This window comes from Tauraco erythrolophus, chromosome 8, assembly GCF_009769465.1.
Source record: "Tauraco erythrolophus isolate bTauEry1 chromosome 8, bTauEry1.pri, whole genome shotgun sequence".
Lineage (NCBI taxonomy): Eukaryota > Metazoa > Chordata > Aves > Musophagiformes > Musophagidae > Tauraco > Tauraco erythrolophus.
In genome coordinates this window covers 44,663,744-44,676,927 of record NC_141472.1, presented here as the reverse complement: position 1 = coordinate 44,676,927, position 13,184 = coordinate 44,663,744, and positions in this window count along the sequence as shown.

Below are 13,184 nucleotides of genomic sequence, written 5' to 3'. Positions count from 1 at the left end.
AACTTGTACTGCGTGGGATGGTCAGTAGTACCAGTGCTCCAGGTTTCATTCTGAGGAGCAGCTCTAGGACATTATGGACTCTCTGTGGACGTTAATTGCCCCGTAAATAGGCTCTAATGCAATTTATCTGTTTGCATAACTTCTCGTCACTCCTGCTTGTGTTAAATAATGCAAGTCTCTGCATGGTCTGTTAGCTGAATGATGAAGAATCTTTCTCCTAGATTGCTGTTAGATTTTTCTCCAGTATGCTTTCTGAGCTATAACCAAGGTCATCTTATAGATTGAATTCTTATGTGCTTCAACTGCATAAACTGCACCAGGGAGCTCCACAGATGTGTACTTTCTAAGCTGTTTGAGGGGTAATTGTTGCAGCTGTATGATCCAAAGAGCCATGCTGACCTGAGTATCCAAAGATTCCAAAGATTTGCAAACATAAGATCCAGCATTTATTCTTGTAGAATGTTAAAAAGGAACAATCAAGGATTTTTTTTTTTTTAAGTGGGAAAAGGAAATGTTTTATCTGTTGCAATCAACTCTTATTGCAGTTGCAGAATAAGGTGTCTGAAATGAAGAGTAGTGGAGTAAAAGCAATTTGAAATAGTCTGCTGATTTAGGGCAGTTACTTCAGAAGTATTTAAACTGTGCAGGTGAGATCAACTTTTCGGAATTGCTTTAGCACTCGGGAAGGTGCCCAGAAGGAACACGTGCCCAGAAGGTGCACGTCACGGAACACAAATAGTTGTTTAAAGTGACGCTGAAATAACTGCAGGAAATAACTTTAAACCAAAAAATACTGTGGTTTCGAAAGGAGAATGCGCCCCAGGAGTGTCCGCCCCTACGCTGAGCGCGGGGACGGTCGCTGCCGCCGTGGCAGGGCGGAGGGTGGCTGAGCAGGCTGGTGGCTGCTGGGGGGCAGCGAGGGAGGAGCGGTGCCCGCCGAGCGGCGTGACGGAGCCGTCGCACAAAGCCCGTGATGTTCGCAGCAGTCCGGATGCGGTGAGGTTCGTTGGCGAAAACGTGATCGGTTGCCGTGCAAAACGCAGGGTGACACCGTTAGCTTCTCTTACACCACTTTAAAAACGCGTTTTTTGTTTTTTTTTTCCCTAAAATAGAGGCGTTTTTTACAGGGAGAGTGGTCAGGATGCTCACTAGGATTTTTTTTCTTCCATTTTAAATTCAGTCCTATGCACTTTTAATCTATATTATCCTTTGAAAGTATCTATGCCCTTGAAGTCTATCTGATAACTGGTCCTGGGGCTTCTTTCCCTGTGAATCGGATTGCACGCTGGAGGAATTTGGTGTCTGTGCAGAAGCTCCTCTGGGTCAGGAGCCATGCCAGACTAAAGTCATGCTGTGATATTAAAAAATGTGCTTTTTGGTGCAGGGCACTTTGGTGACCCACTCTGGGGGCAGAGCTGGGAGATGGTTAGAGGAGGGTTTGGTGGGTACCACAGCAGTGAATTGGTCGTCAGGGATGGTGCTGCCGGCTGTGGGCCGCGCTGCCGGTGGCTGCTCGGGCAGTTCTTGCAGCCCACCATGCTCCGGGGCTGCGGTGTGGTGCGTCTGTCTTATGTCTGCAGAGACAAACGTGTTTGTTGGCACCACGGGGTGATGGGGCCGGGCAGGGTGTGCAGCGGGAGCCGAGCGGTGCAAGCCCGTGGCTCCTCCGCATCGCTCTGCAGCCCAGCCTGCTCCCCTGGCTTTCTCTGGTTTAATCTTGCGTGGGATGCCGGTGTGACCACCATCAGTAACTTCTTTTGGTTGTAAATGCCACTTACTGTCTCCTGTCCCTGTGGTCGGTCCGATGTGGCAGTGCGTTTTGAGGCGGCGTTTTTTCCGCCTCCCTCCTGGAGCCTCTGAAAGCTGTCGAACAGCACTGGGATTGGAACCAGACCCGTGTGGCACCAGGCTGGGGTGGGGGGATGCTCCGTGTGCGGACGCTGGTCTGACCCGGCCGCACCTCTCGGGTCACAGCTCCCACCCCGGGAATGCTTTGAGTCTTTTCCTGCGCGTATCTCATGGCGTGAGACGTGACAGCCCGTCTGCCCGAGCTTTTCACTTACCTATTTTTGCACTGGTTTTCTTTTTTTCTGTTATTGTTGGGAGGCGAATGTATGTTTTAGCAAACTAGAGTTAAACACAACTGAGCCAAGGAGCTGGTGATGTTGCACTGGGCTTTTAGATGTTTGTAAACTCTCCGCTCCTTCTAGAAAAAAAGCAAACAAACAAACCCCCCTTGTTTTAGTGACCTTTTCCCTCAAAACAGATTGATCCTGTTCAAATTTAAGAACAGAGGTTATACTGGGACACTTCTTTGCAGTTTTAGGGAGGCTTAGGTTTCTTAAGAGGTTACTAATGTTCCTGCTAATCTTCACTTAAAGCACAAATTCTTAAGCTCGTAGAAATTTTCGAGCTCAAGGATGCACAAGACCGGTCACCGCGTTTAGCCTCTCCTAATTGATGCTTCTAGTTTGGGGGAGTTACTAATTTTTTTTTTAAATTCATTTCTAATAACAACCTAAAGCTTACTGCATGGAATATGAACTGAAAGGGAAAGTTAATTAACATTTTTTCTAGCACCTAATATTTTTTTGTTGTTGCCTGAACTGCCCCTCCCAAATACCCCACGAGAAATTCAAACTGTAATCTCTGTTGCACTTGGCTATTTTTACAGTAATTTGCACTTAACCAATATCATTCCCTCATGTAATGCTATGACGAATCCTATAATATTTTAGTCATTGTTATGTCACTCTTTTTTGGGAATACATTCAGGAATTATAACTAAATCTGTTTAGGAACATGTCTAGTCTCTACAACTGGTCTTAACATTGAACAGAGCGCCATCTTCTCGCAGTCCTTGCCTGCCTGGATCTCCTGTGACCACTGACGGGCTCAAGGACGTCCCCAGCACATCCTTGCTAACGGCAAGGAAGATTTTGTGTTTCCCATTGCTGTTCAGAACGGTATCGTGCGCACTGCCTCGCCACTGCGTGGAACCGTTTAGCACTGGGACTTCTGTCTGCGGCCGGCAGTGCTTGCGCAGGGCTCCCGGCACGTGCCAGGTTCGTTTGTGGGGACGGGTGGGAAGACGCTCCGTCGCATTGATTGTGGTCTACAGGTACAGACGCACAAGTTTTTGTGTAGTGGTGCGTGTTGGTAAAGGTTATGGCTCAAAAATCCCTGCTGTGACGGTGTATCGGTGTTGTAAAGCCGTCGTTGGCCCGTGTGCGGAGCCCCGTGCCGCTGCGCGTGGGCGCTGCCAGCAGCGGCTCCGGGGGCTCATCTCCTGTGAGCCAGGCCTCTTGTACCCGGGCAGGGCGAGCTGCGTGCCTGCCATCCCCAGCGGCGGGCAGGGATCATCCCTCCGTGCTGCCGCACCCCAGTCCCGGTGAAGCTTTCAGGGAAAGACATCCATGTTCTCTTTTTAACAGGCAGCACAATTTATGAATGTACGGGAAAAGAAGCATCAAGAGGTACATTATATTTCTACGGAATACAAGAAATGTGCAATAAATTGTAACCAAAGGCTCTGAATGTATTTTTGGCATAAAGAGACTGAATGTATGTTGAATGTAGCTATTACGTTTGTGTCTAAATCTGCTGTGGTTTTCAGTCCCCAGAAAGAAACGTGTAGTGTTTTGTCAACTTACGAACCAGTTTCTGAGTTGTCTGTTTTTTAAAGAAGCATTAATATTTTGTCTGGAAGTACTGTAATGTTTTAGAACTTAGTTATAGCAGTACAGTGCTGAAACTCAACCTCCATATTGTGAAATACCTAATCTAGCGTACACTGCAGCAAGTTATTTTTAAAACTATTGCTAATGTTATTGCTTGATATTGCAGCTGCCCTGGATGTAAATAATTTGTTGAAATGTTGTATTTTATATGCATATTTTACGTACTGGTATACTTTTGGAAAGACGTGGCGATTTTAATAAATTAAGCGCACTCTGCCATTGTGGTCCCATGAAGTGTAAAACTATTTTTTTTTAAATATTCATTTTGTGAGGGGAAAAAGGTTGAGGGTAGTTTCAGGTGATTTGTGGACAGTGGAGGTTTCGAACATGAACCGACGCTCTTCCACCAGCGCGTGCCCACCAGCCCCTCGCCTGGCTGTGCCCACGGGCGTGCTGGGCAGGGGCCACTGCCACCGAGCGCGGGGCTCTCGGGCCTCTGCTGGGGCTGGGAAAGGGCAAGTTCCTGCTGCCAGCCGCTTCCTCAGCCTCCCGTCGCTGCTCCCAGCCCATGCGCTGCGGAACGGGGAACACGCCATGCCTGGAGGGGCATCCTGCGCGCTTGGTGGAGTGAGGTGCCGCGATGGTGCTGGAGCTCTGCCTCGCCGCTCCTCCTGCATGTGCTTCTCCCGGCGTGTAGCGGATGGATGTGGTGATGCACGAGGTGTCCAGCTTCTGCTTAAGGCCATGACAAACCCTTACTCCAGGAACGGAGATGAAGAGCTGGTGAGCGCCAGTGCTGAACCAGACTGTTCCTGGTGCCCTCGTGCTGCCCTGTCTGGGAAACGGCAGCTTCTCCCCTGTGCGGGAGAGGAACGCTCCGGAGGTAAGGGGTCCGTGTCTTGTACCCGTGGGGAGGAGAGTCTGCTCCCGGCCTGAGCGCACCGTTCTTGTGCCTGTGCTGATGTGAACGCTGGCTGAGCTCCCTGTCACGGCCATCCCTGGATCCCACCCTTCCAGCTACTTGGGCTTTCAGTGGCATAAATCTGAGCGAGACCCGCTCGAAAGTCTTTGCTTGCTTGAAAATGCCCCTAATGTAACCGTACGCTAGGGGTTTAAGTCAGGCTTTGTTCAAATTTAAGGCATGTCAAAATTAAATCCACCACGCTATCACCCAAGAGTGTCAGGACTTCCATGGTTTTTGAAGGATACTGTGGGCCTTTATTTTTTTTTTTTCTTAAAAAGACGGTTGTATTATAGGCAGTTACTGTGAGTTTGGTCCTTCCCAACAGGCAGCGGGACGGTAAGTGCCCTCTCACTTGCTGGTACCTCCACGTTTCAAGGTTTGAGTGGCCGGGTCGATGCTGGCTGTGACGGGCAGGTTCCAGTTGCTGTAAGGCAAGCGGTGGCTCCAAAGCGGGTCCCCAGCAGCAGCCCATGGCTCACCCGCGAGCGTTGGCTGACATCGCTGACCAGTGCCATCGCCCGGGAGGGCAAAATGCTGCACCCCAGCAGCCTGAGAGATTCCTGCTTCCTCGAAGATCCCGTTTCCAGTACGCATGCCCTATTAGCCAGATGGGCGCTATCCTGCATGGTCCGGCCCCATCCGCTGCATCCTGGCTCGGTGGCAGGCTGGCACATGGCATGCCAGTGAAACGCCGAGGGCTTCCACGTGGGGAGAGGCGTTCGTGAGAAAGTGCTCGAGGGAGGACTTGAGTCTAAGAGAAAGGGCTAATTCTTCGTTTCCTTGCTGTTAGGGGAGCCAGCTCCACAGGAGTCCCCTGGAGCCATCGGTGCAAACCTGGTACCAGAGAAGAGCCAGCTCGGGAGCCCCTGATGGAGCAGGTTGGTGTCCTGCAGAGATGACTCCTCGTTCCTTCCTTCTGCCCTGGTGACATGAGCGTGGGCAGCGACCCAGCGGGCAGCTCAGCCTTACAGGGAGGGATGCTTTGGAAGCGGGGAGCTCTGCTCCTTGGAAAGCTTCCCACCGCTGTCTGTGCGGCTAACAGGGAGCTGGAACATGGAGCCTCGCTGGGACACGAACCCAACCGCTGCTCTTCTGCTGGTGCGGAGGCACGTCCCCTCCCAGCCCTGCGGCTGGCGTTTCCTGCCGCTGCTTGTCGGGCCGTGGGCTGCGCTCGCACCAACGGCAGACGGGTCCCGCTGTCGCTTGGCACGCGGCACGGAGGCGCGTTGGTTTGTAAGGGAAATGGTTATGAAGTTCAACTCTCTAGGTGAGTTTTCTGAGCGGCTGCGGGGGGTGCACACACGTGCACTAATCGGTACGAAGAGCTGCACGCGTGCGCACCCGGAGGTGCACGTCTGCACCCGCCCGCTCGCTGCCTGCTCCGTGCACAGGTTAGTTCCCAGCTGTGGGCACGGCACGATCCCCTCGGCAAATGATTGTGGATTTTGGAAAGCTGTAGCATCTCGTTTTCTTTCAAATATTTTGTTAATTCTTTCCTGGCTCTGCTGGACTGTGGGAATTTGGGAAGTGTGTGAGTTCACGAGAGCCCAGAAGTGTGTAGGTAGTCCAAAAAGAAAACAAAAGGGGAGAAAAGAGCAAAAATAACCAATCTCTAGTCAATAGGCTGCAGCATTATGCTGCAGAGGCAGGATCCCTTCCTCTTTCGTGAAGTGTTTGATGACCTCTTAATTATTTGGTACTAATTTAATTGCACTCTTTGTCATTCCGGTACTCACAAAATTATTGGCAAGTTTGATATGAAATTGATACTCAGCTGAGTTTTCATAGTGGGGAGCAACTGTAATACTAGAGTCTACTGTCTTTTAAACCTTCTGAGGTTATTTTGAAGAGCAAATAAGATGAAGACAGATGAAAATTATCTTTTAATGAGACAGAAATGCAAACAGGATGCGACAACATGGGGGCACTGCAGTTTTCTGAGCATCTTCTGTTACAGACAAGCAGTTACGTGCTGGTGCGTCCCTGCAGCGGAGCACCCTTTTCCTGCTCCTGCATGGGGCAGAGCTGCCAGGCTGGGTGCCCCACATCTACTCCAGTAACAGGTGGCAGAAATCCCCTTTAACGTGCTGGTTTTGCTGTGAAACATGCTGATATCACCAACCTGGTGTTCTCCTTCTGCAACAGCCAGCCGCGGTGCGGGGGGCACAGCTGTGCAGAGGGCGCCCGCAGCCCTGGGGTACCCCTGGGTGCCTGTGAGCCCTCGGGTGCTGCCTTTGGGGACCTGTCCTGCCACGAATGGGCACAGCTCTGTGGCCTCGCTGGGAGGACACCGGTGTCTCGGGGTCTTCTTGTGTGGACACAGAGTCTCCCTGTAGGTGTTTATGCACAGACACGCCTGCTCAGCTGCATTCTACAGAAACATACACGTCTCTAAATAAAAACAGAGGGGGTTCTTGGACTTCTTTTCCCTCCAACATTTATTTTCCTTAAATGTACTACTGAGATCCTTGGTATGTTTTTGTTTAAAAATGAACTGTACAGGTATTTGGCGTATTTCTGGATTGCTGCTCATGTTTGACTCGGTGTAACACACCTTTCAGATTTCATCGGCAAGTTAAATGACAGGTGCTGGTAATTTACTGGCTATATTGCTTGGGATTGTTATCTTCTGCAAGTGTTCGAAAATCTAATATAAAAGTAAAAAAAGCTAAGCTTATGTAGAGCACAGGAATCTAAACTTTCAGGACAATTCCAACCCTCAGCAAGAGGCGTGTTGTTCAAGGCTTCTTCAAAATCAGCTGTATGCTTCACATCCTCTGTATTCTGAAAAATGTGTATTTTGGTGAGGAAAGCAGAGAAGAGATGAGCAGCTATGCGGAAAGACATGAGGATGATACTCATTTGGGTACTCAAACCGTTATTCTGAGTCATTCCATCGTTTACCAGGTACTTGTCGAACGGAAAACTTGGTGGTACAAAGCACTAACTACTTAAAATAGCTCCTGTGGTTTGCCTGTGTGCTGAAGGGTGACAATACGAAACCTTATTCGAAAAACACGGAGAGAGGCTGTTGGAGATCACGCAGCAGATTTCAGCACGGTCTCGAGGAGGGTTTGCACGCTCTCACAGAACGAGTCCGAATCACAACGTATGAAGTTATTCCGATCAAACAACTCGCGGGAACATCCTCATGTTGCCTTTTCAGCAGAGTCACGTAAGCAGCCAGTTCTCTTTCCATTAAATGCGCACAAATCCCTCCTCAGCCTGGGGTTGTCCATCCAATTACTTTAATGTAAAATCAGTCCCTTAATGTTACGACAGTTTTGGTTTCCTTTCCAAACAGCTAGAAACTTGTAGCTCAGAGAAGCTGTATGAAGGAAGGAGAAACGGATGGAGCAGAGCTTGAATGTCTGCAAGGAAGCACAGGGTCTGAGCATCCATGGGGAAGCCAAGCCCAACCCATGGAGATAGGGACGCCGAGAAAGCAGCCAGGTTGATTTGACAGGTCATGTTGCAATCAAGCAGCAGCTACTCGTCATGAACGAGTGATCCCAAAGGCGTCTCAGGGTTGTGGTCCTTCAGGATGGTGCTGTGCCCTGAATCCAGGGCCGAGGGCAGGAGTCAGAGCTGCTGCAGGGCAGTGGGGACGTGCAGAGCCAGCAGTGCCAGCAGTCCCTGAGCTCTGCTACGGACCAGTGCTGCTTCGGGGAAGTGCCAGAGAGGCCGGGACTCCTCGGATGTGCGGCAGAGAGTCCCTCTGCAGACAGTAGTGCTGGAGGTAATTTTGGGAATTGGGGTGCCTGTAAAGACATGAGAAGCTCTGGGACTGGAGAGGCAGAGATGAGGATTGACCAAGGACTAGATCCCCATGGAGAAGCAAAGAAGCAGCTCTCTGGGGTCTGAGGATGTAAGAAAGATGAGGATTTTCTGCTTTCCCTCCACAGAAACCAGCAGGAGAAAAGGAGAGCGCTGCCAAAGTGTGCTCTTTGCTCTTCCCTTTCCCATCAGCTCTCCCCAGGCTGATGACAGTCAGCACGGAGCAACCAGTGCCGGGTGTCTGCCCAGAACGTGTCAGCACTGTGGGCGCATTGGAGGAGACGAGGGATGGAAGGATGGTGTGTCTGTAGCACCGTATTGCTCATCTGCCAGCAGCGACGGCGTCTCGGGGAGGTTTGAAGTTCGGGATAAACGTTATCTGGCAGCACAGCTGGGCACCTGAACGCCACTGTGCGCACTTTGCTTGGGAGTTCAGCACTGAGCGGGACTCGGCTGAGGGGCGGCAGAGGCTCTGTGCCGGCGGTGGGCAGCACCGAGAGTGGGGCTGGTGCACGTTCCTCACCAGGGCATCAGAAACAACCTCTCCACAGCACCATCCCAGGGCTCCTGCCTGCTCCTGGAGAGGGCACGAGGCTGCCCATCGCTCCGGCCCCAGTGCAGAGCCAGGGCCGTGTGGGGTGGGGGCTGGAGCGGAGCATCCTTTGTGACCTCCCCGAACACGCATGGGCGGCCACCGTGGGCAGCAGGGCCTGCCTCGTGCTGCCCTTGTGTGGCTTCGGGTCTGGCCAGCGAGGCAGCCGCGGTCTGGGACGGACGGGGTGCATGTGAGGGCTGTGGGGTGCGTGGCTGGTGCAGGGGCACATGGCATCGCCCCTTGCACTGCTGCGGAGGGTGGTACCCGCTGCGGAGGGTGGTATCCGGCTGCTGGGGCAGTTGGGACCAGGGTCTCCTGTTTGCTCTGATGGGAGATTTTATTTGTTTCTCCTCTCAGCTTGTTTGGAGATGAGTCACTGGGTTTCAGAAACGTAAAAGTGGGTTGCCTGAGGAACTGAAACGCGTTGTGTTTGTTTTCAAAGGCACTTGGCAGGGTGATTGTGAGCAGGAGAAGGGGAAGAGGCTTTGCGTCCCCGCGCTCCCCGCGTTACTGGGTGTGCTTTAGCAGTAAGCACACACCATCCCTGACATATGGGTTACTTTTCTCAGGAAAAAGAAGAGCTTTTCCCCTGTCGTACATTGCTTTTTTAATTTTTTTTTTTTTTCTGAACGGCCACCACGGAGGAGGTGAGAGACATAAACTGTGAGCAGGGTCAGTGCCCCCTTAACCTGGAGGGGTTCCCTGTCTCATTCCACTTCTCGGAGGTGAAGGACAGATCTAAAATCATCCCTGTTGTGCTGCTGTGACACACAGCTGTACACACGTCTGTCCCGGTCCGGGTCTGTGCTTTGGCTGCTTTGGAAGGCGAGTGGTTGGTCTCCCTGGCAGTGCTGAAACCGCACCCAAGACGGGGTCCCTCGACAGCGTGCCAGTGGCGATTGCTGCTAGACCAATTCCGCGAAAATTCCGGTGAAAATTTGCGATTTCATTTTTTTTTTTTAAATCTTTTGTGAGATGACAACAACGTGGAAAAAATTCTTTAATTCTCACTAGATGGAAAATCCCCTTGTCCAGGCACGACTGCCTGCCTTGCCAGGGGAAGCACTTTCCAGATCCGACTGCTCCCAGCCCGCGCGCAGCCCGGCCCCGCTTTTTGCCCCATTTCACCCATCCCGCCCGCAGCGCGTCTGCAGCGGCGGCCCCGGCCCCGGCCCCGGCCCCGGCCCCGGCCCCGGCCCCGGCCCCGGCCCCGGGCAGTCGGACGCGCCCCCGGGGCTCCGGGCAGCCCCGGCGCGGGCGGGCGCTGCGGAGGGCGGCCGTGGGCACGGAGCTCGGCCGGCCCCGGGGCCGACTCCCGCCCTTCGCGGGGAGGGTCCCGCCTCTCTTTCCGGTCGCCGGGACCTGCGGGCCCCGGACGGGGCGGGGGCGGCGCCGTGCGGCACCGGGGCCGCGGGGTGGGGGGTGTGCAGGGGTGGCTCCGCTCCTTCGCCGGGGCCCGTCGGGTTTCCTCCCGGCACCGGCTGTTTCTGAAGCGATGCGGTTTTCAGTAGCGAGGCGTGTCCCGTTCGCCGTCGTTCCCGTGGAATGTTTCGCTTCGCTCCTACAGTTACCGGGGGTTCTGGCGAGATGAGGTGTCGCGGGGTTACAAAGAACCGAGGGCGCTCCGCACCCAGCGGCAGGCTCAGGTCCCTGGAAATGCGTGCGGAGAGTTCCCGGTTGTCCTCTGGGCGCGGCGGAGCACCTGGAGGGACGGGACGGGGGATGGACGGACGGACGGACAGCTGGACATGGTTCCCGGTGGTGCGGGGGCTCGCCAGTGACGGTGCCATCACTGGGCGGGTGCTGAGGGCGGTGCAGGAGTGGGGCAGGTCGGGGCGCAGCCAGGGGCTGGGCAAGTGGGAGGAAAAAAATAAACTTTGTGTGTCAGAAACAGTGTTAAAATCAGCCGTGCAAAAAAAGGGACCAAAGCCCTCCTGCGCCAGGGGTTCGGCTTTACACATCTGTTAGTCGGGTGTGCTCAGCCCGAGTTTCGGCCGGACGCTGATGTGCTGCCCAGTGCCCTGCAGCCCCAAACCCGGCCTGGCTCCAGCGTAAGAGGAGACACGGTTCTTTTTTTAGATGATGCTCATTTCAAGAAACTCATCCTGCTTCTTTTGCAATCCCTTACTTAGGAGCTGTTACCTTCCTGCGGGTGGGCGCTCTGGGCTGCAGCCGGACACCCACCCCTGTGCCACCCCCACCGCTGCTGCCAGCGCAGAGCTGTTATAAAGGGGCACGAATCCACTCTGAATTAAACTGCTGTGACAGCATGTACCAGGCTGTGCCGGGCTGCCACAAGATTAGCAGGGACGAACCCAGTGGCCTTTGCTCCACACCGCGTGCTGTGCCCAGCAGTGCTGGCTGCCCACCTCCTCCCCTGCCTGCACCCCACGCTGCCTGCACCCCATGCTGCCTGCACCCCTGCCTGCACCTCTGCAGGTCTTTGTTCCGGGAGCTCGGTGTCCAAGGCACATGTAGCAATACTTTGTAAAGGTGCAAAACAAGTGTCTACTGAGAAAAGCGACCATAACTTGTACGTTTTTATTGCTTCTCTGTTTTACAGCAATAGCCCCACTTTTCCCTCGCAAGGCTTGAATGCTGGCCAGGGTTAATTGTGATGAACTCTGGTTCCTGCCTAAAGTCATCATCGCTGGTACTTGTCCAGCCATCTCAACTGAAAATGAATGTGTTTCAGATGAGTCCCATCGGGATGTCCAGCCTGGATGGCAACCAGCAGCTGCTCCTGGCCACCGGCGGCTGGCAGTGCCAGCTGGCTGGACATGGGGCTCCAGCCATCAGCTGCAGAGCTGCGCGGCAGCAGGGGGGTGGCTGCTCCTCCTTGTATGTTTGGGACTTGCTGGGGCCCAGGGCTGAGGCTCGCTGGCAGAATGCCTTTCCTCTGTTGCACGGCTCCCATATGGCCAAGGGGATGTGGGGACAGACAGCCCTGCTGCCCACCTGCACCCGGGGCTGCTTCCCCACTTCCAGGAGATCCAGGAGCTAGTAACCTGCCTGGGGGTTATCAAAGCCCAGAGGCTGAACTGACAACAGGTCAGATGATAATTAGAATGAAAAACTGAACCAGTCCCGAATTCCCAGTGTCATGAATCCTCCCAAATTCGGTTGCTGCTTGGACAAAAACCTTTGGAACAAAGGACCCCCCCTGGAAAACTTGATTTTAGAGTGGCAGCTGGCCGCACGGGACAGTCCATGCTCTGGCCAATGCAGACCAGGGCAAGATCCTGGTTGGGATCACTCTGCTCCCAAGTGGATCGATGACTCAGCTCCTCCAGAGGGACTGTGGCTGCTGGCACAGTGTGTTGGGTGAGTGTGTAAAGCCAACACCTTGGGAGGGTCCACAGGGCACCTGGGGTGCTACTGGCATTGTGACCACCCCACCTGCCTGGCTGGGTGGGCTTGGTGCATGGTGCCTGGCCAGACACGGCATGACTGCCTTCCTCTGTGCTTGGCTGCAGCCCCACCATCTTCCTCCGGCCCAGGAAGGTGCAAGGCTGATGTTTGGCCAAGGCTCTCCCGGTACCGTGCCTGCTCTGGCTCTGCTGGGGCAGCCCCCATGTCCCTCCCAAAGCTGCTATGCGGGGCAGCCTTGCTCCCTACCCAAGGGCAGACGCGGTGCAGAGGGCATTGCTCTGCCCGCGCTCTGCTGTGGTTTTGGCTCCTGCTCTCAGCCTGTGCCCTTCGGTTCTCGCTTCCCTCTGGCTGCAAGTCACGCACTGGCACCATCACCCAGAGGAAGCGGTGTTTCCCCGGCCCTGCCAAATGACAGTTTGGGCAGCACCAGGGATGCTGTGTGGGTGAGGGGGCAGACGAGCTGAATTCAGGCAAATGTCTGAAGTGAGCTGTGCTTTGAGGACAAACTACTGCAGAGAGAAGAATCAGCTCAGTGAGAGTTGTTGTGTGCAGGAATGGAGAAATTAAGCAGATTTCTGTAATTGCTCAGCCTCGTTCTTAACTCTGCTGTGAGCACGACACACAGCGAGTGCCCCGGTGAGTGGCTCCGAGAGATTTATGTAACGTGCACCTAAACCACAGGTCACGTGCCCGGCTTTCCGGGCTCCTACGTTCTCCTCGCTCACAGGGGTGAGGGTTCTGCAGCTTCCTCGGCCACACACAGCTTCCAGCGCGGCTGGTGTAACGCCCCGCCGGC